The sequence below is a fragment of the Talpa occidentalis genome, unplaced genomic scaffold (genome assembly GCF_014898055.3).
Source record: "Talpa occidentalis isolate TD23 unplaced genomic scaffold, MPIMG_talOcc4v2.1 talOcc4.4, whole genome shotgun sequence".
Taxonomy (NCBI): domain Eukaryota; kingdom Metazoa; phylum Chordata; class Mammalia; order Eulipotyphla; family Talpidae; genus Talpa; species Talpa occidentalis.
The window spans coordinates 55,562,973-55,590,423 of NW_023604295.1; the positions used below are offsets into that span (position 1 = coordinate 55,562,973).

The following is a 27,451-nucleotide window of genomic DNA, read 5'->3' on the forward strand; positions in this document are numbered from 1 at the left end:
AGTCCTTATTAATCCCTAATCCTCTAAAAGAGTAGAAAGCTTCCTAGCATAATTGAAATGTTACAACTATTAGAGTCCTTACAGTAATATACAACTGTGAGTCAAGTACTAACTCAAGATCTACAGAAGAAGCAGACCAAACTGCCTGAAGTAGATACTTCTGAACACGATATTCAGAACCACTAATTGCCATGCCATTATCCCAAGATTGGGGGAAGCAAAGGGTAACTGCATAGACCATAGGGCCACTGTGACAGATCATTGCAGCCCCTTGATAGAGTTTCTTCCTACCTCATTGGAGGGAGAGCATACTAGAAAGTAACTCATCTCTACAAATGACTGGTTCGAATCATTTTGAAGACTCCCAGGTCATCCCAAGAATATAGTCTTCAATCCAATTTCTTGAAAATTTTTGATTATGCAAGTTTATTTTGACAAAAAAAATGACTATCAAATTACCCATTTATTCTTTATACTCTTGTGAAAAGGTCAGGCAAGAAGGCAAATCCTCAAGATTGCTAAAATTATAGCAAGGGGAAATAGATATTCAATTTATTAGCTTTAGATACTGTTGGTTTAGATACTGTTGGTATTTTGATATTAATTTAGTATTACCTTACCATACTATATTTGGCAACTGACTCAGAAATATAGGACCTTAAGAGAAAATGATTCAATTGTCTTTTCCTTCTTCAGTAACACTGGAGAAGAGAATTCAGTAAACTATAGGATCTCACAGTTTCCTGTCACCTTATTCACCACTATAGAGAGAAGAATGCCTGGATCATTACATAAAGAATTATTTAGAAAAGGAGGCATCACATTAACATACTTTCAAATTATTTAGCATTGGTCTATGGGATAGATAGCAAGAAAATAAACTTTGGAGGCTAAAAGAATAGCAATTCGTATTATATATTGGTGAAATATTGGTATACTTGTGACACTTAGCAGGTATATAATATATATACTCAATAAAATTGTATCCTCAAGGGAAGAAGTTGGGAGAGAAAATATTTTTAATTACTACTGACATATTTGTAAACATATAAGAGGCAGATTAACTCAGAAAAGAGTCCACTGGTTTGGAAGAATGACAGGAAACAACAGAGAGGGTCCAGAAAGCCTTAAACTTGCAGGGTCAAGAGAGGCACTGCTTCTCATCCCTAACTAGCAAAAGATAAAAGATGAGAAGAAAAATGGACAAAAAAAAAAAATACTTACTGGAGATCAACCTTATAGCAAGCACCAAATCAAAAACAAGAGTGAGGTTTAAGATTTCTGACGTTATCTCGGAGCACAGATCTCGTTAAGGTTATAGCATCACTACGTCATCTCAAAAGGACTAACAGGCTTAGCAAGAAGAGACAAAGGCTACAATTCTCTGACAAAATCCTCACAGGTATAAGCTGTGCACTTAACTGAACTTAGCCAAGTTTTAAAAATAATCAACAGCTTGTCTGTTGGCACATGCTGCTAATTGTAATCAAGTAAACAGGAGCCCAATTATATTTGTAGTCATAGACCAAAGAACAGCTAAAAAAAAATTGGTAACTATTTGAAGTTAAAGCGACCCATAGGCACTGTAACACTATAACACAGGCTATCTCGAAAGTGGATAGAGTCTCCAATGCTCTCCTAAGGTGTAGGAGAGCATTATCCAAGCATTATCCATTATCCCAGGACGATAACAGAGAAATGAGAAACATTCCATGGTTGAAGCCAAGGAACCTGGAAAACAATGACACCGGACATCCCTCCCAGGGATGTTTAATGTTGTCTAAATTAGAGCCTACACAGGCAATGGAACGTGCCACTGAACATATTTGTTTTGTTTCCTATTTTTCTACTGAAGAAACTAATAGAAAATTCTATTTACATAAAACTGTCTGAGTTTGTTATAGTGTTATAGGACAAGGAGAGGGGCAGCCCAAACCCCCGCAAACCTGCCTATTCTAAATGGGTTCTGCCATCCGCCGCATCAACACAAAACATAGGAGACTTTAATGGGAAGGAACTTTAATAAAACTAGGAAACAATACAGGTAAGGCAAAGAGTCTAGTTTCTAAATGAAGCACCCAAAGTTACCCGTCCCCTCGTGGGTAAAACTCCATCCATATGGGATCGGCCCAGAACAAGGCCCCAAAGCCTGCTACAAGTCTAAAGCATCTTCCAGTGGGGACCCACAGAAAAGGGTCACAAACAACCGGACAAGCCCGGAAGGAAAAGAGCAAAATCAACATCAAGATAAAAGCTGCCATTGTCACCTCCCCACAGGTCTCACCCACATCTGTGTCACCCAGTCCACGACCAAAAGACAAGCACAGTTTCTTTACGTGTCTCTAGGCTCCATGCGCCTCCTCCAGGTCTCCTTCTGGCTCCATCCTGCTCCTTCCTCCTTCTCTTCTGCAGCTTCTCCTCTTCCTGCTCAGCTCCACCCTTCCTTGGGTGGGGCAGGGAACCTGGAACCTCCCCCTTTCCTGGGGACCACCCTGTTACAAGTTGACTATTGATATAGGAATGTCTCCTAACAGAGAGGATACTGAGGAAAAAATTATATACTAAAATTCTTGCCTGATAAATCATTCTTAAAAAGATCAAGCAGTTTTTAAGACGCTGCTTTCTTGAAGAACATATTTCATCTTCTTTCATTCATTTCACCCTGAACAACATAAATTAACGTTTTTTGAAATAGAAGTAGTAGAAACTAGGAGAAAGTAAAAATACCTCAGACTCTATTACAACCAAAGAAAAAAATGTCAAGCACATTGTGAAAGATATGCCAGATATTAAGGTTTTTTTCAAAGCATTCAGTGTTCAAATGCCAGAGAGTCTATTATTGTGAAAGACAGTTCAGGTCTGATGGGAGGTTCAAATTAAACTCTGGCAACTGAATATATGGGAGGAAACAAAGGAAAGAGAAACATATAGATTAATTCAACAACTCAGATTAGTTTCAGGGAATAGGCATTTAAGCAAAACTAATAAAATACGGCATCAGGAAGTCAAAATTAGGTTTGCAAAAGAAGCAAGCAATAGGCAGGATAGAGTCTACTGCTTAAAGAATACAATTTTTTGAGGAATCATTTGTGAAAGGAGGAAGAACTGCTTAATTTTGGTTTATTTCTTCTTCAGACAAGAGACACATCTTTATGAAAAGCAGAAGAATATATATAATAGGAGCCTGAAGCCCAGGATAGATAGAACAAAGAGATAACCAAAGGAAGAAAATTCACATTGCAAAATGTCACTGGATAGTGTAGCTAATCTGACAAGCAATATTTTATGAAAAAGAAAGAAGGTAGTTCTGAATTTTTATCCATAGCAAGATTGAAGATGCAAGATAGAAGCACTAACTTTCTTAGGAGGATGATATAACAACTAGCTGTATTTCAGATTTAGCTGTTGAGATTTTAAACACATAGATGTACAGCTTCCATCCAAACACAGTAAGTCAGAGCATCCCTGTTGGTGGAGGATGGGCATCCGTGCGGCAACAGCATAACTGCTGTTCAGTAAAGTAGTTTTTAATAGACCGGGATCACATACCCTGTACGTATAAGAAGACTCCAATCAAATGTTAATTTTGGTATCTAAAAGGATTAATCCTCAGTAAATTGTCTGGACTTAATAGCCAGAAACTACAATGACAAATAGGTATCACAAAATGCATGTATTATTCATGCATATTCAATGATTTTATTCTCTTTAAGATTCCAGTCAGCTCAGTTTCTCAAACTGAAAGAATTTTCTCTTTAGTTTTGTGGGTTTAAGTGATATCAGATATAGGTGTCCCACTTCCCCTTTTAGAATTGGTCTCAAATCAAGATACAGTTATCTAACCAGAGCCTTCAGGATTTATAGTACTTTTCACTATAATCTTAGGCTTTCAGCTCAGTGCTGTTTATGCTAAAACAAAGGTATAGTGTTATCTCCAATCTCCACATGCATATTCTCTCTTAGATCAGGCCTGCCAGAAGCAGGGAAACTATGGAGAAAGCAGTTCACTTTGCACTATTCTAGCGTATCTACAGAATCCAAGGAGAATGTCAGAAAGATAAAGGCATAATCCTACCAATCTACAAGAAGACAGGCCCAAGTCCAATAATTAGATTCTGTGCAATTCAATGTAAGCCCATTGCTTTTTCAAATCAATGGTTGAAAGCATGGGTTGATAAAAAAGCTGTTTTTCTAATTTCATTGGATCTTTCTTTAAAATTCTTTAAATTTATTCAAGTTAGCAAGCTATGCAAATTGTCACAGGTAAAATCAAAATTATAAATACATGATATTTAATGGTGTATAAGACTAAAGAATTTTATATTTACTGATAAGTCAAATCTATTTTCCAATGAGGATTTCATTCATGATACAGCTTTGTACTGAGTTTTAGCTAGTCCCTGAGCCAATTTATTTTAAATGGTGGATTTTGTTATCTTCCCAACTCATTTTAGTTTGGAAAAACTGCTTTCTCTCTGATGCCTCTGAGTTCTCCAAACAATATCACAAATTAGCTACCAATTCATGTTTAAATCACATGGAGATTAAAGAAACCCTAGGGTAATTTGACACACAAGCCATAAGATGTATTTTGGTTTGGTGTCATTCATTTCCCTCTTGATTCTTCTGTTACTTCACATTTAACAACTATGCAGCTACAAATTAAATACTTTAATCCATTTTATTATCTATTATTCTTCATTTACTCTTTGGTCATATTTTAAAAGGCGTTATGAGTAAAGTCAGAGAATTGTTCTGGAAAGTCCTTTGTGACAAAGTGATATCATTCTTCCCACAATGTGTGGTAAACACATTGCACTTGAATATACTGAGGACGTCCTTATGAAGTCATTAGTTACTGAGTAAGGAATTTAATTGCCTTTGGATAAAAACTCAGTCTCCTAACTCTCAGCTTAGAAAGGTCATATTAAAAGAAAAGTTAGGATTTTATTGTTTTTGGAATTAGCTGTCAGAATGTAGTTGAAACGTTTATCTACCAACTCAGAAAAAAGAAGAATCCTGAAATAGCTCCCTACAGTTTGTATTTGGGTAATTCTTGCTCTTATCAAGATGGATTTAATTCAGTTAAATGAAGAAAGCTGACCTCTTACAGGACAACATGTACTACAAGATCTTGGAATTTTTATTTTTTTCTGCTTCAGATTTATTTTTACAAATAGCACAGGAAGACACCAGTGCCCTGTAGACAGCAGCCTAGCGGTGACACCAGTCCTTCTGTCCTCACACAGGCAGGCAGCATTCTCTATTCTTAAGGCTTTGCAGGGGCCTGGGCATCTTTGGCGGCCTGGGCACCTTTGGCGGCCTGGGTACCTTTGGCAGCCTGTGTTCCTTTGGGGACCTGTGCTGCAGCCGCATCCTTGGCCTGGGTTTGAGCCTTACCCTTTGGCTGCAAAAGCCTGAGACCCTTGGCGATGCGGGCACGTGCATGTTTCCCAAGCTTGGGGTGAGCGATGTAGGCAAGTCGGCTGAGCTTGTGGCTGCTGCCCTTTGGGATGTTAGCCCTGACCATCTTGGTCTTTACAAGGGCCTTGATAGCCTCAGCACATGCACTCATGGCCTTGGCATTGTTGGCCTGCATCTTCTTCAGGTCCTTCTTGTTATGCTTCTTGGCAAAGCCCATGTTCCTTAGGAACTTGGGATCTACCCCCTTAAGAGATTTGTATCTTTGGGATCAGGGTTTCTTGAAGCCATTTCTGTGCCATTTTCAGGACTGGTTGTGCGTGGTGTGGTTCTTGGACTTGGTCGTGTCTGCACTGAGGCCCGCAGCTCCCCAGGCACCTTGAGCCGTAAGAGGAGATCTTGGAATTTTATTGCCCTGTATTGTACACTAAAATATAAAAGTTTTGTTCTAAAAGAATGTTTAAGGGAGGAATAGTTAATTGAATGCCTATTAAGCACCTGTGTGCCAGGTGCAGGGGGACAAGGATAACTAAAACAGAAGTAAACAGGCAATTACAATAGAAGTTGAAGAGCGTTATAATGAGTGTAAATCAAGCAAGCTAGCAATGATGACAAATAAAGCTGCAGGTTTTCTACATTCTTCCTTACAAGAAGCCTGTGGACTTGCTGTGGTGATTTATAGAAAATTGTGTCACTCTTCCCATCAAAAGGTAGGGTATTTTGACCCCACTCCACAAGACCAAGTGGGCTTAGGACTGCTCTGATCTATACAATACAGCAGAGGCTGAATCACAAAAGGTGTTCCATGTCCACTATAATACTTATACTCAGATCCCAGTCTAGGGATCCCAGTCTAGGGATCTGAGTATAAGTATAAGCCCTAAGTCACTCTGTAAGAACCCTGACTTCAGGAGAGAGGCAAGGTGGCAGTGAACTGAAGATTCTGGGCTCACCTCCATATACGCACAAGAAGATTGTAACAGAATGAAACCCATTAACTCTTGAAAGAAAAAAGAAATTACAGGCCACAGTATCTGAGGAGGAGAGTCCCAGCAAGCAGTGGAACAGGCCAAGAGGATAGATAGCTTGGGTGTGCAAGGAAAGCTCCAGTAGCCTGGAGGGCCACACAGCAGCAGAGTAGAGATGACAAGTCACCCCAACCCAGACATGGTAGATCTCGACAGACTTCAGGGAGCCCAGAGCAGGACTGGAAGCAACCCTGCCTCAGTAGGACCCACAGACCATAGTGAGCCCCAATGTGGGTTCTGGAGGTAACCCCACTGACAACGGGCCCCAGCAAACACCAATGGGACCTAGAAGCAGCTCCCACCATCGCAGGCCCCCTACAAACTCTAGTGAGGCCCTGGCAATTAGTGTATGAGGTCCTGTCAAGGTATACAGATGTGACAGGCTTGGCAGCAGGGCCTGGACCCCACTGGCTGAGGCTTTTGAGGCAGTGAGGGGCAATGTTCAGAAAGACAGCCCCATAGATAGGAATGGGATTGGTGATCCCTTGGACAGTCAAGACCAGTGTAGACTTCAACAGGGTTGACACTGGGGAGACCTCACACTACCCAGGCAGTGGGTAGAGAGAGGAATCCGGGGGTTGTGGTCTGGGGTACAGGATACCAGTTACAGGGCTGTCTCACAGCCAGAGGCCTTAGGATGGAATAGAGTGGAGTTATGGCTCTCTCTTGAAAGAAGAGACATTGCAGAGGAGTTGAACACTCCATACAGGCTGGGTTCCTAGTAAACATAACAACAGAGCAGAGGTACTTACTTATGTGGCTTACTGAGAACATAAGGACTGCCAAGTCTCTATCACAAACCCTAAAAAGGAGGCATATCATGGGTGCCACAAAGAAGAGGCAGCCCCACAAAAAATGAAAAGATATTCTGTGCTCCTGGATTAGAAGAACTGACATTGTTAAAATGTCCATTTTACCCAAAACAATCCGTAGATTCAATGAAATACCTATCAACTTTCAATGGAATGCTCCCTAGATATAGAATAGATATTACTAAAATTTATATGGAACCACAAAAGATCCTAAACAGCCAAAGCATCTGGACAGAAAAAAACAAGAAATATGGTGTTATCATGCTACCAGACTTCACAGTGGGTTCTGGAAGCAGCACTATACAAGCTTACCTATTGGTAATTGATCAGTTAGGGAACTGTGGTCACACTGGCAAGTGTCACACTGACAAGAAGAAAATTAATATTTTGTTTAAGGGTGGAGTCAGAATTGCTTATCAGAATAGCTTATGTTTTAGCAGGAATTTAGAAAACCTAAATAAGAGACCAGGAAAAAGACTAATCAATACAAAGTAAAAATCAAAATCAACAAGCAACTATAAACCAGAGACACACTTTGGGGGTGGTGAGAGGTGGGGCGGGGAAAGGAAGGACTACAGTAAAAATAAGGTGGGGGGGATGCAATTGTATGGGGAATATAACCAAAATGAAAATGCATACATTGTGCAAATGAAAAAAGATGTAAGAATTAAATAAAATATTTAAATAAAAAAAAAGAATAGCTTATGTTTAATTATGTGACTACGAGTGCTTGCTCTAGGGGTATTTTCACATGTGGCCTCCATTTTGGTTTTCCTTTAACACAAACACAATAGAGATCAGGAGAGTGATGTCTTCAGTTGCTAAGTTTTGGTGTCTGTTGTTTTGCAAAAACAGTAACTTAACAGGTTGATAAAGCTGGCCATGGAAATGAACAGCATTGACCAGAGGCCCAACTGTAGCAATGTGAGAAACCACTCCCTTATTTGGAAGGCTCAGCTTCCAGAGAAGGGCTGACTGCTGTAGGAGACAGGGAACTCCTCTCACGGTTCCCCTTGGTTTTATGACTCTTTTGATTGCCTTGCTGAGATTTCCTTAGACCATAACCACTTGCTACCACTCTTACTCAAGGTCAGACTTGCCATGGTCTGACAATTCTCCCAGCCTTTTCCATCTTCCTCATCATTTCTTCTCATACAGGTATCATTTCTAATAAAATTCTTATATATTTCACCCAATCTTGGTGTCTACTTCCCAATGGACCCAAACAAATATCAGTGATACAGGAGTGGTCCCCTAAAAGGCTGTGAGCTGGGGGTTAGTACTGGCTTACCATCACCAAACAAACAGAAAGAAGACAGGGTCCTGGTATGGAAAACCTGGAGCCCTGAAACATGGTAGGGACATCTAACTGGATGTCCTGTGAATGTCACTCTGAAAACTTCTAGGTCCACTGGGAATATAAAGGTTGCACTTCCCTCCCTACTAAGAACTAGTATTTCCCAGCACAGCAGCAGCACATAGCTGATACCCAAATAGGCTCCTCTTACTACCTCCCATGGCTGCTACACTAATACATAGAATTAAATCCCAGCTTAACTCAGCAGTAGAAGTGCTGAGTCTTATAAAGAAGGAAACAGACTACCTACCTAAAAAGTTCTGTGAAAGAATATATTAACAGGAGTAAGAACTACTCCTGGAAGTGGATCTTGAAAGTTCTTGATAAATGGAGACAGAATTTACAACTGAATAAGCAAGAATTCTTTGAGTTGGGGACAGTTTTATAGAATTCAACATTGTAACAAGGATTCCAAAAGACAGGTAAATTCACATCTGGGGTAGTTCATAGGAGCTTGGTCAATTCTCATTAAGGAACAGATGTTGAAGTTGTCCTATAGAAGTCAGATGAAGGAATTCAGTAACTAATGAAAGTGGACATGTGGGATGGATTTATAAGACCAGAAGACCCATCAAGATCATGTTCCACAGAAGGTCCCAGAGATAACACTATTCACCAAATGTACCAGGAATGCACTGGTGAAAGTGTACCAATGCCACTAAGAAAGTCTGTGATGGTTCTCCTCTAACAGTCAGAGATGTTGTTTCTAGAAGTAATCACATAGCTGGGCTACTTGGCATCCACAGAGATGATGGGGCCTTAAAGTCATAGAGACCAGATGGCAGTACTAATCTCTCAGGAGCCGGGAGGTTGTAATTACCATCATGATTGGCAAGGCCAGAGGGCAGCCAAGGCTGCTTGACCCACAGGGAGTTGGAGAGATGGTTAACAGAGCATGGTGTCTCCAGGGGCAAAACAGATGGGCAGCTAACAAGAGTGATGCCTCATATCACAACCAAGTAAAGACAAGAATGGAGAAGCAGGATGCTCAAAATGGTTGCCCAACAATGTGACAATCATTTGCTCAGGTCCCAGACCAGGACAAATTTTCACATCTGTAGCCCAGTGACTAAAGAAGGGGATCAAGCTCTAGAAGATAGAACTTTGCCACACCCAGGCAAGGAAATACCACGACAATACCATGCTTATATGCATGATTTAAACTGATGCACTAGGCGATTAGAGTATTTTAACGTCATTTCCTTGTGCTGTGAAGTAAAAGCTATCCTAGTGGGTTCATTCAAAGAGGAACCTCTAAAACTGCCCACCCCCTCAAATGCTAAATCAAAGACAATATCATAGTTCATAGATACAAGTGCCAGCATTAAATACCTGACGGATGCAGGAATGGTGGTTCCTAACATATCTCCATCTAATTCGATACTTTGTCCCCTTCAGAAAAAGACAGATCCTGGAAAATGACTGTAGAATATCACAAAATTTACCAAGACATATCTTAGATTATAGTTACTGTACCAGGCGTGATATAGTTGATAGAGAAAAGTAATATAGTCTCAGCTATACAAAATGTGGTGATTAATCTAGTAAATTCTATTCCATCCCAATCAGGAAAGAAAATTAGAAACAGTTTTCATTCTCATGAATAGACAATGACATTCATTTAAAGTTTTTCCTCCCGGATATGTTAAGTCTCTGACCTAACAACATCCAAAGAGATGGAGACCTTCAGACATCCCACAGAACATCACACAGATCCATTATACCCATGACATAATGCTGATCGAATGAGAACAGGAGGTGCTTAGCATGCTGGAAGCCTCGGTAAGATGCTTGCAAGCTACAGAGTCAGATGCCAAACAGTCAGGCACCAGTCCCTGCTGCAGTTTTGGGAAGCTAAGGGATCAAGATCATGCTGAGACATGCTCCAAAGTAAAAGACAAAGTATTGAATCTCACATCCCTTAAACAAAGAAGAAAGCAAGCATCCGGAAGGCCTTTTTAGCTTCTGGATGAAACATATTTTGAAGCTGGGTTATTAACCCCATTATATACATGATGAAACAGAAACCTGTGAGCTTTGAATGGCGCTCTTAGACTGTGTGGAGATGTAGAGGACTGCTTCCATCCAACCTTCCCTCCCTTTATTCTTCATTCTCTTCCTTTTGTCTTCCACCAAGATCTGAAGACCGTCTTAGTCTTTGGTAAATCCTTTCCCATTTCCTCTCAGGCATATGCCTAGTAAAATCCTTGCATGTCTAATTCCATTGTGGCTTCTGTTCCTGGAAGAATCAGATCAACACAAGTACTTTAACACAAGTCAATTAAGCAATGAGGAATAAGTGCCATTTTGAAAAAGAGGCTACAGAAGAAACAAAAGGGAAAACAGACATGGATAGCGTGAGGACAGGAGCTTACATAGGGTGATAAAAACTCCTGAGGGAATATGTGCAGCAGTTCTTATCGTTCCACTCTCTCTAGTCTCAACTGTGGAGAAACCAGAACCATTGTTTTCCTTTCCTCATTGGTGTAAGGAAGAATTAATCATAGGCATCATTAGCATGACTTGAGTGGTATTAATTCAAGACCAGATAGAGATACAAGAGGTACTGAATCCAATTAATCATTACTAAAATATTGTTAAGAATTGTAACTCAGCCAGTCAGAAGGCTACTAAATAAGTATTTCAATCTGTAGTAAAGAATCAGTAAAGAAGTTAGTTACTACCACGTAGAGAGTTACAATCTCTAATCATAGGGAAGTAATTTAGCTAACTTTATTTAAGTAATATAAGGCTCAAATTTGAACCAATTTGAAGCAAACCTGATCTGAACACTATGGGATTAATAGTCTCCTTATAGTGGTAACTATGTGAGGGAAAACCCTACTAACCACACATAGTCACCTACCTGGTCTTGAGTTTTAGTCTGAGATCTCTAGGCATCAGGGGATGAGAATATGCCACACTAAACACATTAAGATATACCACTGTGTCAAAAGGATTATTTTGAGCTGAAGACAATTTAGAAAACATGTCAAAAAAAGCTCTCCATCTCCCCGCACATTTGTCTATAATGTCTATAATCAAAGTTAGACTCTTAGACACCAGACACTCTTTTCACCAGTCCAAGACAGCACTGAGAGGAATGTACATAGCATATCTTAAGAAAACAACTTCTATCTTCCATTAATTTCATACATATATTTACCCTAGCAGCCTAAAAGCCTTTCCCTATGTTTTGTTACTTCTAAACCAATGTATTGTACTTGGTTAAAATGCTATATAAGCCCAAATTCTGAATACCCCTTTGAGTTACTCATCACTAATTTTTTTCTACATGTAAGTTCACTGCACATGTTATTAACTCTGTTTTTCTCTTCTTAATCTGTCTTTTGTCAGACTAACTTATAAGGCCCCAGCCAGAGAGTGTAGAATGGTAGAGGAAAAAAGCTCCCCTTCCTCTCCTCTACATGAATATAAACAACTTAAGCTTGTTGGATATTTGGGCATTATTTATTATTTATTTACTATTTATTACTGGGTACAGTTACCTCAAATTGATTTGCGATAAAACATTTCTTAATAAAGGCAGATATACCAGGAAATTAGTGTAATTTATGCTCCAGGGAATTTTTCTTGCACAGCCATTTCTAAGACCCTGAAATAACTCTGAATTCAAAATTTTGTATCCCTTTTTTTATTAAAAAGGATACCTCCCTCCCCAGTTGCATAAGCCTCAGGCCCTACAATCCTAGACCAGTCTCTGGAGGCTTGTATAGCAAGCTAAGAAATTTGGATGTTCCAAATGGTCAGGAAGGAGAGTGATCTGTCCATATTCACATTTTAGAAAGATTACTCTGTGAACAATGTAGACAAAAGTATAAAAGCAGACCAGATCTGCAGGGAAAAGTATAAGGAAACTGTCATTGTATTCCAAGCAAGAATAAAGACCTTTTTCTTTTTATTTTATAAAAGGACTTGGTGTTTCCTTTGAAAGAGCAAGATCCTCTGGGGCATTTCTAATTTTACTTATAAAAGCTCCAGCCTCCCATTTTTTAGAAGTATTATTCTTCCTCTAAGAAGCTGAGAAGATTCAATTTTTTGCAGTGTAACAGCGTGTCCCTGCCTTCAGAAAATAAAGCATGGCGTTTTCATAACAACAGTGCTAACTTACTAGTTTAAGGAAAGTAGCAAGAATTTGTTTTAAAATTCACTGTCAGCTTAAAAATAGAAAATAGAGCAGTTCTTCAGTGACCCCCTTTTTTTTTTTTACACAATAATAGTCTAGGCTATCTCCTTGAATGTGAATGGTACACTCAACATAATAAAAAATATTCTAAGAGTATCTATTTTAATATTAATTAAATTTAGAGTTCATCTGGAAGAATCAACATATGATAATCAAAGAGACTGAGAGAACTGGTGAAGTGGGTTATTTTACCAGGAAATAAACATTCTTTTAAAGTCATGAAAACAAATACCATTTTACAGGCATGAGAATAAGAAAAGAGAAATCTATTCAAAGTTGGAAGCCTGGAAATGGACCAAGTAAGAATAAACATTTACATTCATAGGGATAGAATGGCTGTCTGATAGGAAGTCATTTTGTTCACAGCACTATGGGCTGAAGGGGAAACTATCAATTCCTACTTCGTAAAGAAACTGTAGAGAAGGCTCTCTGTCCCTCCTTGGGACTTAAACAATCACACTTCTATATATAATCAATTGTTTATTTTTCCTCTTAAAGTTGCTATGACAAATCCTTGGGGTACTAGGGAGAAGGAAGAAATGTTTACACAGTTGAGCATTCCTATGAACTCTGAAATTACAATACTATAAATGGGGCATATAAATAGAATAAAAGACTGAAATTATAAAGTTTTAGAAAGTCATAAAAAGTTTTTAGTCTATGCTCTTGGTTTAGGGCTACCCAGGGTTAAGTTCTTTGGATATACTTAAACACATTCCAATTTGAACTCATGTAGCAGATGGGTCACAGGTATATGCTCTTCTCCATACTCTGGAGATACATGACTATATATGGCAGACACCTTGCCAACACTCCCAGGCAGAAAGTGAACTCATGTCTCTGCACTTAAACAAAAGACTAAAAGGGAATCAGCTCCCACATCACATGCAAAGGAGAGCAGCCATCACCTGTACTCTGAAGTTTGACTCTCCAGGTAAGAGATCTATCTCAAACATGTAGGTTCTCCTGTTAATTTCCCCCAATTCTTCCTGCCCTTTAGAGACTAGAAGAAAAATAGGACTTCAGAGAGAAAGTATCATAGGCTATGATACCAAAAGGGGCACGATTGTTTTGTGGAAAAATAGGATAAAATGAAAGCTGGAGAATATTCTAAAATATACTCTAGAGTTCACTCTTAAGCAACTAGGGGCAAGTGTTAAGTGTCACAACTAGTGACAACAACTAGTAAACAACTGGTGTTAAGTGTCAACACTCCCTACCCACAAAGCCTTCAGTCAAAAATCTGAGGCTAACTTTTGACTCCCCAAAAACTTAACTATTAATGGTGTGATGTTGAGCAAAGCCTTGCTTGATAACATAGTCAATTAACACATATTTGTATATTATCTATATTATATATGGTATTCATTAAAAAAAAGTAAGGTAAAGGAAATGTTATTAGGAAAATCATAGCGAATCTGATGGAAGCTTAGAGTAGAAAATTTAGTATGGAAGCTTCACAAGGACAGAAACCAGAGGTGGGGACAGAAATGATTAATGATTGGTTAAGCTCGCTATGAAATATCTGCAAGGATGAAAACCAGAGGTGGGATGAGAATTGCTGGTCATTACAAAGAAAATCTCCAGTACTTACTGTAGAGTCCACAAAAAAATGAAACCCCCCAAAGAACACCTTACAAAGATACCTCTTGTTCTGGCAAAACACAGCTTCTTGTCCTTTAAGAACTGCCTGTCTTCTTTGCACATGTCTCCCCTTTTTTCCACTCACTTTTTCTTAATAAATTTGCCCTGTGCTGCTGAATGAGGGACTCCTTTAAAGTAATTTATCAGAGGGATCCAGGAATCCTACTCACCGAACTCCAGATCATCATGAAGGCCTTCATCCTCATTGTTTTCACAGTGACAGCCTGAAAAGGAAAACTGAGAGGTTAAAAAAAATCTGAATGTAAGTGATCAAACCCATGTTGTTCAAGAGTCAATTGTATTCCTCTAACACACTTTGTTAATTACCAATTTATGCATCTCCCACATTAGAAAATGGTATCTGAGCACAGAGACCAGGCTCATAAAGTCTTTGTATCACCATGCCCAAGACAGTGCTTAATACATTATATGTTCTCAAATGTTTGTTGTGAAAAAAAAAAAATGTTAGAAACTACTCTCTGTGCCTGTCAAAAGCAAAACACTGATCCCTGGATCTATTAGCTTGTGCTTTCATATTCACAGCTTCAAAAGGAAAGAAAAATATGCTCTCATTGTCAAAATCTTACTAGATGCAAAGATAGAATGGATTACTTTTTCTATTCATGCAGCAAAATGTGTAGGCATAGAGTAGGAATTTATCTCTACCAAATAGCTAGGAATAAAATAAGGCATTTGGATTTAATGTTTTATTACCATGTAATCGTTTGAGCAACAGGTTCCAAAAGCTCAAGATAACGTGCCAAAAACCATTTGTGAAATAGGCTTTCAGAAAGTCAGTGCAGTGTGTACTGTGCATTGAGAGGCAGAGTCGTAGCATGAAGGTGTGATAATTCCACCAGGAGGTGGCATCTAACAGATTTTGCTTTTATTAGACTCTAGGGAACCCCATTAAGAAAGCCTTTTCTTATGACATTTATTGTTTAACCTTAGTCTTGAATTTAATTTTTCCTTAGGGGAAAAATTTTTCAGTCTGTCCCAGACTGAAAAATAAATTGAATCTTCTTAGTCTAGCTCTTGAATAAGCCGATTTCTACTTAACTTTCAAAGCTCTGACAAATCAGATCAATCCTTCTTATTAGTATGCAATATATACCAAATCAAAGCATTCCTAACATATATGATGGAATAAAACTCTCATCAAAAAACTAGACAGAATGTGTCAATATTTGGGGAGTTATTTAGATGCTATTTTCCTACTTGACAGTTTATATAGCTGATCAATAGTTTATATCTTTAGCAGCCTTATTTATTTTTTAATCTTAGCTTAAGATTACCTTCTTTACTTCATTTTACATTCCCACACAAAGACATTCAGAAATTTTGGATTTCAATGTCAACTACTGTAGTAATTTTTCTGGTATCTGCCCAGATCTCTTTTCTCCAGAATGATATACCCATTCTCCACTCACCGAAGTGTTCACAGCTGCCTTGTTCTTCAGAAAATCGCCCGTGTCTGATAGAAGCAACCTTACCCATAAAGATCTGGGACAGTCCATAGCCAGTGAACCAGAGAGACAGGGGTATAAAGGTTAGGTCTCTTGCCCCAAAGTGGGGGCAAATTTGTGGTGCCATTCATGCCCCAGAAAATATTTCATGGTGTCTGTACTAAGTACTATTGTATCTACTTCCTCCATCATTTCAGTTTAGGACCATAAGTAACCTGATAATTCAAATTGCATTTTGAATCAATTTCTTTCTTCCAACAGTCCTTTACAATATCACCAGAATGCACTAAGATGCAAATTTTATCATAGTCTGCTCTTCCCCACTTCTCAAATACATACATCCATACTTGAAAATCTTCAATAACAAGTTTTATTAGTAAACTAAAGTTAGCTCTCACGTGCAATTTTTTCCTCCCCAATCCCCAAAAATTAGATCATGGAGCAAAGCAGAACATTGAAATATGTACAATATAATTAGTAAGCATTTATGTATCTTGAGAGTCAAGGCTAGCTGAAGCAGTTAACTATTTTCTTAGTGGGGTTAGAAGACTTCCATTAGTACAGAAGAAGCAGAAAACTAGGTAAACCTAGGGGAACGGGTTACAAAACAACTTCCCTTTCTAAGTGAGGGAGTTTGTTACTGTAAGTTAGAAATTAATGTGTTTGGGCCTCCCTGGTGGCGCAAGGGGTTAAGATGCAACTTATGAAGCAGTCCACAGCATGAGTTCGATCCCCAGCCAGCCAGGAAGCAACACACATGGCGCAGCAGACCTCTCTTGGCTTGCCTGCTGCTCCCCTCAGCAGTGTATTTCAGTCAGTCTGCCTGTTCTGTTCCCCACTTTGTCTCTGGTAAATCCTCTCACACCCCACACCCCTGGCCTGTACCCAAGATCTTGTATGCATAAATAAACAAATCTTTAAAAAATTTAAAAAACAAATTAATGTGTTTGAGGCAAGAATCTCTTCTACCTCTGGCCCAGAAATCTCTTGGTATATAGGATGGGGTACTTCACAGGCTCAGTTGGGGTGCTTATCAGTTGCTAGGTGGGTTAGTTTATTTTAATCCTGGAAAGCTGCAACACTGTGTGCAATGATGGAAGTCAAACCATGGTGGTAATAATTATATTAAAGAATAATTTTGTTCATATTTGATATTTAACTATCTGTTTCCAAATTCATTCTATTAGAGAAACAGTTTGACTGTGATTCCAATTTACAATGTGTAATTGAGTAACTGAGTTAGGCTTTCGGTTTTACTTTGAAATCTTTTTTTTTTTTTTTTCATTAATGCTGCTGGAATACTTAATAGGAGTTATTTCTCTTCCTTTTTTTTTTTCATTTTTAGATTCATGAGATGTACCAGTATCTGGAATGATTTGTAAAACAAATACAATAAGTTTATGAAGAGTTTAAAACCCCTACAGGAATTTAAGTTGTAAATCCCTCCCTACTTAAACTTGACTAATAAATTTGTTACATTTACAAATTGAATAAAATTTGAATATCAAAAATTAAGAACAAGGTTTCTCAATTTTGAACTTCAACACATTAATAAGTCAGTATCTTTAACAACTAAAGTAGACCTTTAAATAATATTTCCTTTGTAGAAAGTTCACCTGAGAGCATTAGGATCTCACACTGACACATAAATCCAGGTTCAGATCCTATAAATTCATAATACATGGCAATATTGGGTCAGATTATGAAAGACAAAAGTGTTCTTCAGATGTGCATGAGTTTTCTAGTTCACCATCTTTTTCCCATATGCTCCCAGCCCAGCACACACACTTTAACATCCTACAGTGCACAGAACAGGTCTCAACAACAAACAATGATTCACTCCAAAATACCAACAGTGCTAAGACTGAGAAATCCTGACCCAGAGGGGGACCTCCCTTCTGGCCTAGGGGTGAAAGTCTCAGCACTGTTAAGCTATCACCAGGCACTGCAGTATGAGTTTGATGCCGGCCACGGAGCCACATGGCACAACAGACCTCTCTTGTCTGCCCTGCTATTCCCCTTAGCATTGTATCTCAATAGATCCATCTGTTCTGCTCCCGCTCTGTTTCTGGTATATCATTTTACCCCACACACACACCTCTGGCCTACACCCCCAGGTTTTTTTTAAAGATTTATTTATTTATGCATACAAGAGTTGGGGTACAGGCCAGAGATGCGGGGGGTGAGAGGATTCACCAGAGACAGTGGGGAACAGAACGGGTGGATTGACTGAAGTACACTGCTAAGGAGCGCAGCAGAGGGTGAGACAGGAGAGGTCTGCTGCACCATGTGCGTTGCTCCCTGGCCAGCCGGGGATCGAACTCGTGCTGCAGAGACTGTGGCTTGCTTCATAGTGCGGTGCTTAACCCCCTGAGGCACCAGGGAGGCCCAACACCCCAGTTCTTGAATGCATAAATAAACAAAATAAATCTTTAAAAAACTAAAAAAAGATAGAAAAGAAATATTGACCCAGAGGAACACAACTAAAATCCTCCAACACGGCACAGACACCTTGTAATGATGTAGTATGTCATGTTTCTTGCAGGCTAATCCATGGACATTACATGGGTCACAGATACCTTCTTTCTCCATTGTTTATTGAGTTCTCTTTTGCATCAAAATTCTTAAATTCTGGTGTTTCTCTTTTCCTTACCATCTGTTCTTTATTTCCTTCAAGAAATCTTTCCCTACATCAAGGTTAAAGATACTCCACTTTCTTCTAAATATTTCTTCTAAACATTTCTTCTAAATATCCTACACGTGTTTCATATTCTTTTTTTTTAAGATTGATTTATTTATTTATGCATAGAACTGGGGTGTAGGCCAGAGGTGTGGGGGATGAGAGGGTTCAGCAGAGAAAGAGTGGGGAGCAGAACAGGCAGACTGAGATTCACTGCAAAGGGGAGCAATGTACAAGACAGGAGAGGTCTGCTGTGCCACATGTGGGTGAGCTCCCTGGCTAGGGATAGAACTCCAGTTTAATAATTTCTCTATAATTAATATGACAGAGCAATTCCTGAAAACTATACATGATTTCTTTTTTTTTTTTTTTTTTTTTTTTCATGACCAAGTGGAATTTATTACAGGAATGCAGGAATGTTTTGACATACACAAATTCATGAATGCAATCACCATATTAACAAAATGAAACACAAAAATCATGTCATATCAATAGATGTGTAGAAGGCATTTGACATGATCCAACTTCCACTTATGATTTTAAAAATCCTAGTAAAATGGAAATACAAGGGGAAAAAAAGGCCACAATTAACCAACACACAGCTATGCATCATGCTATACTCAATGGTGAGGAACAAAGTATTTCTCTAAGATCAAGTACATGACAAGGACGTATTTTGTTACCAGTTCTTTCATAGTATTGGCAGTTCAAGCTAGATTAATTGGGCAAGAGACAGATATAATCTGAAACCAAATTGGAAAAGAAGTTAAAACTGCCACAATGTGTGGATGCCATGATAATATACATAGAACACCCTAAAGACTATTTTTTTTTTCTTTTTTTTTTTTTTTTAAATAATAAATTTTATTTTTATATTCCACATACAATTGCAGCCCCCCCATTCTGACCCCAATCCCTACCCTCCCGCCCCTCACCCCCAAAAAGTGTCTCTGGTTCATAGTTTTTTGTTGATTTTGATTTTCACTTTCTTATAGTTATTCATTCTCCTGGTCCCTTATTTAAGTTTTCTAGATTCCTGCTATGAGTGAGACGATCCGGTATTTTTCTTTTTCTTTTTGGCTTATTTCGCTGAGCATGATCCCTTCCAGCGCCATCCATGTTGCTGCAAATTGCATGTGTTTATCTTTTTTGAATGCTGAGTAATATTCCATGGTATATATGTACCACATCTTCTTGATCCAGTCATCGATTTTTGGGCATTTGGGTTGTTTCCAAAGCTTAGCTATTGTAGACAGTGCTGCTATAAACATAGGGGTGCAGGTGTTCTTTGGAATTGATGTTTCTGTGTCCTTTGGGTAAATACCTAGGAGTGGAATTGCTGGATCATATGGAAGCTCTATGTTTAGTAGGTCCAGAAATCTCCACACAGCTTTCCACAGTGGTTGGACCAGTTTGCACTCCCACCAACAGTGCAGAAGAGTTCCTTTTTCTCCACACCCTCGCCAACATTTGTTGTTGCTAGTTTTTTTAATATGTGCCATTCTCACTGGTGTAAGATGGTATCTCATGGTAGTTTTGATTTGCATTTCCCTGATGACAAGTGATGTTGAACATTTTTTCATATGCCTGTTGGCCATTTGCATTTCCTCTTCAGAGAAGTTTCTTTTAAGCTCTTCTGCCCATTTTTTGACTGGATTATTTTCTTTGTTGTTGTTGAGTCTCATCAGCTCTTTGCAGATTTTTGTGATCAGTCCTTTATCATTAGTGTTGGGTGCAAAAATGTTCTCCCAGTTGGTGGGGTTTCTCTTTGTTTTTGTTATTGTCTCTTTTGCTGTGCAGAAGCTCTTTAATTTGATGTAGTCCCAGCTGTTTATCTTTGCCTTCACTATCACTGCTTTGGGTGATGTGTCTGTAAAGATGTCTTTGATGTGCAAATCACGTAGTGTTTCGCCTATATTTCCTTCTATGTATTTTATGGTTTCAGGTCTTATGTCTAATTCTTTAATCCATTTTGAGTTGATTTTTGTGTATGGTGTGAGGTAGTGGTCAAGCTTCATTCTTTTGCATGTAGCGACCCAGTTTTCCCAGCACCATTTATTGAACAAACTTTCTTTGCTCCAATGCATAGTCTTTGCTCCTTTGTCGAAGATTAGTTGACCATAAATCTGTGGGTTTATCTCTGGATTTTCTATTCGATTCCATTGGTCTGTATGTCTGTTCTTGTTCCAATACCATGCAGTTTTGATGATTATGGCTTTGTAGTATAGTTTGAAGTCTGGGAGTGTGATGCCTCCATTCCCTTCTTTTTTTTTCAGGAGAGCTTTGGCTATTCGGGGTTTTTTGTGATTCCATATGAATTTCATCAATAATTGTTCTATTTCTTTGAAGAATGACATTGAAATTTTGATTGGAATAGCATTGAATCTGTATATTGCTTTTGGAAGGATGGCCATTTTAATAATGTTTATTCTTCCAATCCATGAGCAGGGGATATCTCTCCATTTCTTTGTGTCTTCTTCTATTTCTTTTAACAGTGTTTTATAGTTTTCTTTGTATAGGTCCTTTACCTCTTTTGTTAGATTTATTCCCAAATATTTGATTTTTTTTGTTTCAATAACGAAAGGGATGGTTTTTTTGATTTCTTCTTCTTCAGATTTATTGTTTGTGTATAGGAAGGCTACTGACTTTTGCGTGTTGATTTTGTATCCTGCCACTTTACTGAACTGATTGATGAGTTGAATTAGCTTTTCTGTGGAGTTTTTGGGGTTCTCTATGTATAATATCATATCGTCTGCAAATAGTGATAGTTTGACTTCTTCTTTTCCTATTTGGATTCCTTGGATGTCTTTCTCTTGTCTTATTGCCCTGGCTAGGACTTCCAGTATTATATTGAAAAGCAGTGGTGAGAGTGGACATCCTTGTCTTGTTCCAGATCTTAATGGAATTGCTTTCAGCTTTTCACCATTGAGAATGATACTGGCTGTTGGCTTGTCATAGATGGCCTTTATGATGTTAAGGTATGTTCCTTGTATCCCAAGAATTTCAAGGGCTTTTATCATGAATGGGTGTTGCACTTTGTCGAAAGCTTTCTCAGCATCTATTGATATTATCATATGGTTTTTATATTTCTTTTTGTTGATGTGTTGGATAACGTTGATTGACTTTCGGATGTTAAACCATCCTTGTGTCCCTGGAATGAATCCTACTTGGTCGTGGTGAATTATCTTATGGATACATTGTTGAATTCTGATGGCTAAAATTTTATTGAGGATTTTTGCATCAGTGTTCATTAGGGAGATTGGCCTGTAGTTTTCCTTTTTTGTGTTGTCCTTGTTCGGTTTTGGTATTAGTGTAATGTTGGCTTCATAGAACGTGTTTGGTATTGTCCCTTCCTTCTCAATTTTTTGGAAGAGTTTGTGAAGGATAGGCACTAATTCATCTCTGAATGTTTGGTAGAATTCATTTGTAAATCCATCAGGTCCTGGGCTTTTGTTTTTGGGGAGGTTTTTGATTACCATTTCAATTTCGCTAATTGTAATTGGTCTGTGTAGGTGTTCTATTTCTTCTTTATCTAGCTTTGGGTGATTGTAGAGTTGTAGGAATTTGTCCATCTCCTCTAGATTGTTAAACTTGTTTCCATATAACTGTTCATAGTAGTTACTGATTATTCTTTTGATTTCTGCTGTGTCCGTTGTGATTTCTCCTCTTTCATTGATGATCCTGTTTATTTGTGCTTTCTCCCTTTTTCCCTTTGTGAGCCTGGCTAGGGGTTTGTCTATTTTATTGATTTTTTCAAAGAACCAGCTCTTGGTTTCATTGATCTTTTGGATTGTTTTTTTAGTTTCAATTTCATTTATTTCTGCTTTGGTTTTTATTATTTCTTTTCTTCTGCTGGTTTTGGGGTTTTTTGTTGTTCTTTTTCTAGATCTTTGAGCTTTGAGATTAGGTTGTTTCTTTGAGTTCTTTCTTGTTTCTTGATGTGAGCTTCTATTGCTATATATTTTCCTCTTATTACTGCTTTTGCTGCATCCCATACATTTAGGATATTGCTGTCCTCCTTGTCGTTCAATTCAAAAAATTTTTTAATTTCTTCTTTGATCTCCTCATTAGTCCAGTGGTCTTCCAGTAGTGTGGTTTTTAATCTCCATGAGGTAGGAAAGTTCCTTGCCTTCTTTTTATGGTTTAGTTCTAGTTTGATGCCTTCATGGTCAGAAAAGATGGTTGATATGATTTCAATCTTGGTGTATCTGTTGATGTTTGTCTTGTGCCCCAGTATGTGATCGATCCTGGAGAATGATCCGTGTGCGCTTGAGAAAAATGTGTACTCCGTTTTTTTGGGGTTTAGTGTTCTATAGATGTCTGTTAAGCCCAATTGCTCTAGGTCCTTATTTAGAGCTTTGGTTTCTTTACTTATTTTTTGTCTTGTTGATCTATCCATTGTTGATAGTGGTGTGCTGAAGTCTCCCACTACGTATGTGTTTTCTCTGATGTCTGTTTTCAGAGAGGACAACAGTTGTCTGATATATTTTGGTGCTCCTTCGTTTGGTGAGTATATGTTAATGAGTGTTATTTCTTCTTGAAGTATTGTCCCCTTGATCATAATGTAGTGACCATTGGGGTCTCTTTTTATCTTTTTGAGTTTGAAATCTGTTTTATCTGATATAAGTATAGCTGTTCCTGCTTTCTTTTTTGGTCCATTTGCTTGTAGGATTGTTTTCCATCCTTTAACTTTGAGCCTATTTTTATCTTTTGTAGCTAAATGTGTTTCCTGGAGACAGCAAAAGGTTGGGTTTTGTTTCTTAATCCAGGCTGCAACTCTGTGTCTTTTATTGAAGAATTTAGTCCATTTACATTTAGAGTTAATATTGATATGTTAACATCTCTATTTGCCATTGTGTTTGTCTTTCCTTTGATTTTATTTATTTATTCTTTTAATAACTTTTTTTTTTTTTGGCCTTCTTTCATTGTTATTCGTCCCTCTGAGGTTCTGGCTTTAGGACTCCTTGTAGTATTTTTTGGAGTGGGGGTTTAGTTGCAATGAAATTCCGGAGTTTCTGTTTGTCTGGGAAGGTCCATATTCTTTCTTCAAAGAGGAAGGAGAGCTTTGCGGGATAGAGTATTCTTGGTTGGCATCTGTTTTCTTGGAGTCTGTTGACTATGTCCCTCCACTCTCTCCTTGCCCGTAGTGTTTCTTCGGAGAAGTCTGATGTCAGCCTGATTGGCTTTCCTTTGAATGTTATCTGTTTCTTCCCTCTTGCCAGCTTCATTATTTTTTCCTTGTCCTGGATTCTTGGGAGCTTTACTATTATGTGTCTTGCTGTATTTTTCCTTTCTTCGTGGAAGTTTGGTGTTCTTCTTGCTTCTTGTATATCAATTTTCAGCTCCTCCTTCACATTTGGGAAGTTCTCTTCAATTATCTCTTTGAATATTTTCTCTGCTCCTACTTCTCTCTCCTCTCCTTCTGGTATTCCTATAACTCTTATATTTCCTTTCCTCATGGAGTCAGATAGTTCCCGAAGTCTTTCTTCATTCTTTTTCCTTCGTACTTCTCTTTCCTTTTCTGTTTTGGTTCTTTTTATTTCTGTGTCTTCAAGAGTACTTATTCGTTCTTCCATTTCATCAATTCTGCTTTCATTGCTTTTCCCAGAATTCTTTAGTTCTTCCATTAATTCTTTGATCTCCTGCATTTCTTTTACTTCCCTCTTTAGGGACTCAATTTCATTCTTCTGATCGTTGATTATTTTTCCCTTATCATTGTTTTCCTTTATGACTTCTGTCAGTTTTTTAATCACGGCAATTTTAAATTCTCTTTCTGGAAGGCTCAGAAGTTCTTCCAAGTTACTGTCGTTGCCATCTGGGGGCTGATTTTCTTTTTGTGGTGTGCTTTTTCTCTGGAGAGTTGCTAGGTTGCGTGCGGTTCTTCTCCTCCCTACAGTCTGTTTTCTAATTTGCCGTATGCGTTGGGACACTGTGTAGTTGGGACTGGCCGGCATCTTGGGTGGGCTTCTCTGCTCCCCCCTGGTTCCTCCAGGAGTCATCTGTCAGTTTCAAGCAGTCTTTATTGGAGAAAGGTCCCTGTTCTAAAATGCCGATGTGGGGACACACTCCCCTGTGCGCCTGGTCTGCCCCGGCGGTGGGTTCCTGCTCCCCCTCTGGGCTTGGACTGCAGGCCAGAGGGGGTCTGGCATGGGCGAACTTCCCCCGCTCACCTCTGGCTCCTGAGGAAGCCTTCTGCAGGTAGTCTTTACTGAAGAAATGTCCCTGTTCTAAAATGGTGATGTGGGACACACTCCCTGCGCGTACGGTGTCAGGCACACTCTTCTGCGTGCCTGGTCTGCCCCGGCTGTGGGTGCTCGCTCTCCCTGTGGGCTCAGACTACTGGTCGGAAGGGGCCCGGCGTGGGCTAACTCCCCAGCTGGCCACTATCTCCTTCAGGAGCCTCTGCTGGCTTCAAGTCGCTAGGTGGCGCCAGAGATCTCTCCTAGAGCCCTTGGGGAGCTGATTTTCCACCCCGTGGGACAGGGAGCAGAGCGGGGATGGTAGGGTACACCTCAACGGCTTTGGGGTGCTGTGTCTGCCTTGTGCCCCACCGTCGTGGGGAACCCACGCCCCTAATTTCGTGCCCCGGGTCTCAATTCCAAAGCCCTCAGTTCCAGGACGCGGGCTGTAGCCCAGATCAGTGGCGCGGGAATGGCGCCTTTTGAATCCCGCTCCCCTGCCTGGGCGCCTGGTTCCTGCTCACTCCGGGAGGGCCTCCGCGAGTCTCCCCACAAGCCTAGGTCGTCTCCCCGCAAGCCTAGGTCGCAGGCGCGGGGACCTGGGCAGCTGCGATCCGATCCGCACAATCCGCGCCGCTTTCCCCGCGCAATCCCGCTCCGCGTCTGTTTTTCGGCGTGCCGCTTCCGAGCAGGCTTACCGGGCGGCCGGGGCTGTGTGCTGGGGCTGGTCTCCTCCTGGGCGGGGCTCTCTGCAATGGCGCCCGGAGCTCACCTCTGCGGCGGATCCTGCGGGGGTTCTCCACAGCTCCCGTTCACAGGGTGTGGTGGCTGCAATAGTTCCTTTCCACTCACAGTCCCGCTTGCTGCGTCCTTTGTTCTTGTTGGCAGTTTTAGTTTGTTGTTTTCCTCCTCTCTGCCAGTCGGAGAGTGCCGCCTCTGTGGGCGGGGGAGGGGAGCAGGGTTCTGCGCTTCCCTCCCTTCTGGTCCTCTTTTATGGCAACTTTCTTCTTCGGGCAGTTTGCTGGAGTCGTCCGTTTATCTTCCGTGTCCTGGTTCTCACTGGGACCTGCCGCTTTTCCTCCCTATTCACTTTTTTTAATGGGAGATCTTACTCGCAGCGTCTCCTCGCCGCCATGTTGCTCCGCCCCCTCCATGATTTCTTTTTTTTCCCCCAGTAACTTTTCTTTACCATGGATCTCATATAGGGTCACCCTTCTGGGCTACATTAATAGCTTATTTAAAACAAGATTCCCTTAGATTTTTGACTTAATCATATCACCTACAACTATTTCTTCTTTTGCAGTACTCCTATTTTTTTTTTTTTTTTCTCAGTGCACTAGCTCTGGTCTCTGCTAGTATTTGGAAGAGTAGATGACTTCACCTTGTTCTTGACTTTAAAAGGCATTGCCTTTGGGCCTCCCTGGTGGCGCAGCAGTTGATCGCTGGGTTGCAAAGCTGCCCGCAGCCTCTGCAGCGCCGGTTCGATCCCGGGACCCTGGGCATAGGTCCCACATGGCACGCACACCTCTCCTGCCACCGGCTGCTCCCCTCAGCAGTGTACTTGTCAGTCTGCCTGTTCTGCTGTCAGCTCTGGCTCTGGTGAATTCTCTCACCCTCCCGCACTTCTGACCGTACCCAGCACTTGTATAAATAAATAAATAAATCTTTAAAAAAATTAAAAAAATAAAATAAAAGGCATTGCCTCTCTCTAATGCTTCACATTTTGTTATGATGGTCTAGATATTTGACAAGTACCTTCTATTAGGTTTGGGTTTATTCATTTAGTGGTTTTCTTAGTTTTTGACATCCTTAATAGGCGGTACTCAGTTATTTAGAGCACAAAGCAACTTTATTCTTGAACCCTTCCCTGTCCTCTTGGAGGACTTATTTATATTTGGAGATGCAGCTGGAAAGCCTTTCTCCATCTTTGACTCTGCCTCCTTTTCACTCCCAGCCTTGCTCAGCATCTTTCAGGAAATTCCAATGAGCTTAAACCATCTTTGACTGGGATGCTGTTCAGGTTTCAGAGATTAGTACATTCACAGAAAGCTCTTAAGAGCCTCAAAAATTACCAAAGATAATTTTCCAGATAATTTGCAATAAATAAAAGTTAAAGCCAGAAGTCTGGTGACCAACACATAGGAATAAACCTCTTTTAAGATTTGTTCAGGGAAGTATGGATTTACCTCAACATTCCATACTTTTCATGCTCTTATCCTAACTCCTTAGTAAACAAATGATCTAGTCCCATAAAAATATTAGCAGAAATGTATTCCAGATCTTCAATGACTGAGGTGGCAGAAAGAGGATTTATTTTAGTGTGCATTCTCAAACATGTGAAGGAATCTACTTCCAAAGAAGAAATCTCTTGATGGGTTATCAACTGTTTTGGGTAAATAAAGAATCAGCAAAAATAAGCCCTGGACCAAAAATTAAATGACATTTCAGTATCTCTTTCCATCTTTCCTATGTTTTCTGTGGGAAAACACACCTGGTTGAACAATTGACTTTTCCTTTGTTTCTTTCATTCTTTCTGTACCACAATTATGGGGGGGCACTTTATACCTCAGTGTTTGTTTTTTGTTTTTTTTTTCTTCTTCAGAATAATTGAAGGAGGGAAAGCAATTCTTTATGCTACTTTCAAGCCAGGCTGCATC

General features: G+C 39.6%; 1 protein-coding gene across 2 annotated transcripts in view; it reads right to left on the reverse strand.

Moving 5' to 3' along the window:
• Window positions 1-27,451, reverse strand: part of HHLA2 (HERV-H LTR-associating 2) — a 103,325-nt gene that overhangs the window by 74,293 nt on the left and 1,581 nt on the right. For both annotated transcript variants that reach the window (XR_008553879.1, XM_054700624.1), the window contains exons 2-3: window positions 14,640-14,693; window positions 10,647-10,857 (exon numbers count right to left, since the gene is read on the reverse strand). The gene's annotated coding sequence lies outside the window, so the exon portion shown is untranslated. The remainder of the gene's footprint in view (window positions 1-10,646; window positions 10,858-14,639; window positions 14,694-27,451) is intronic.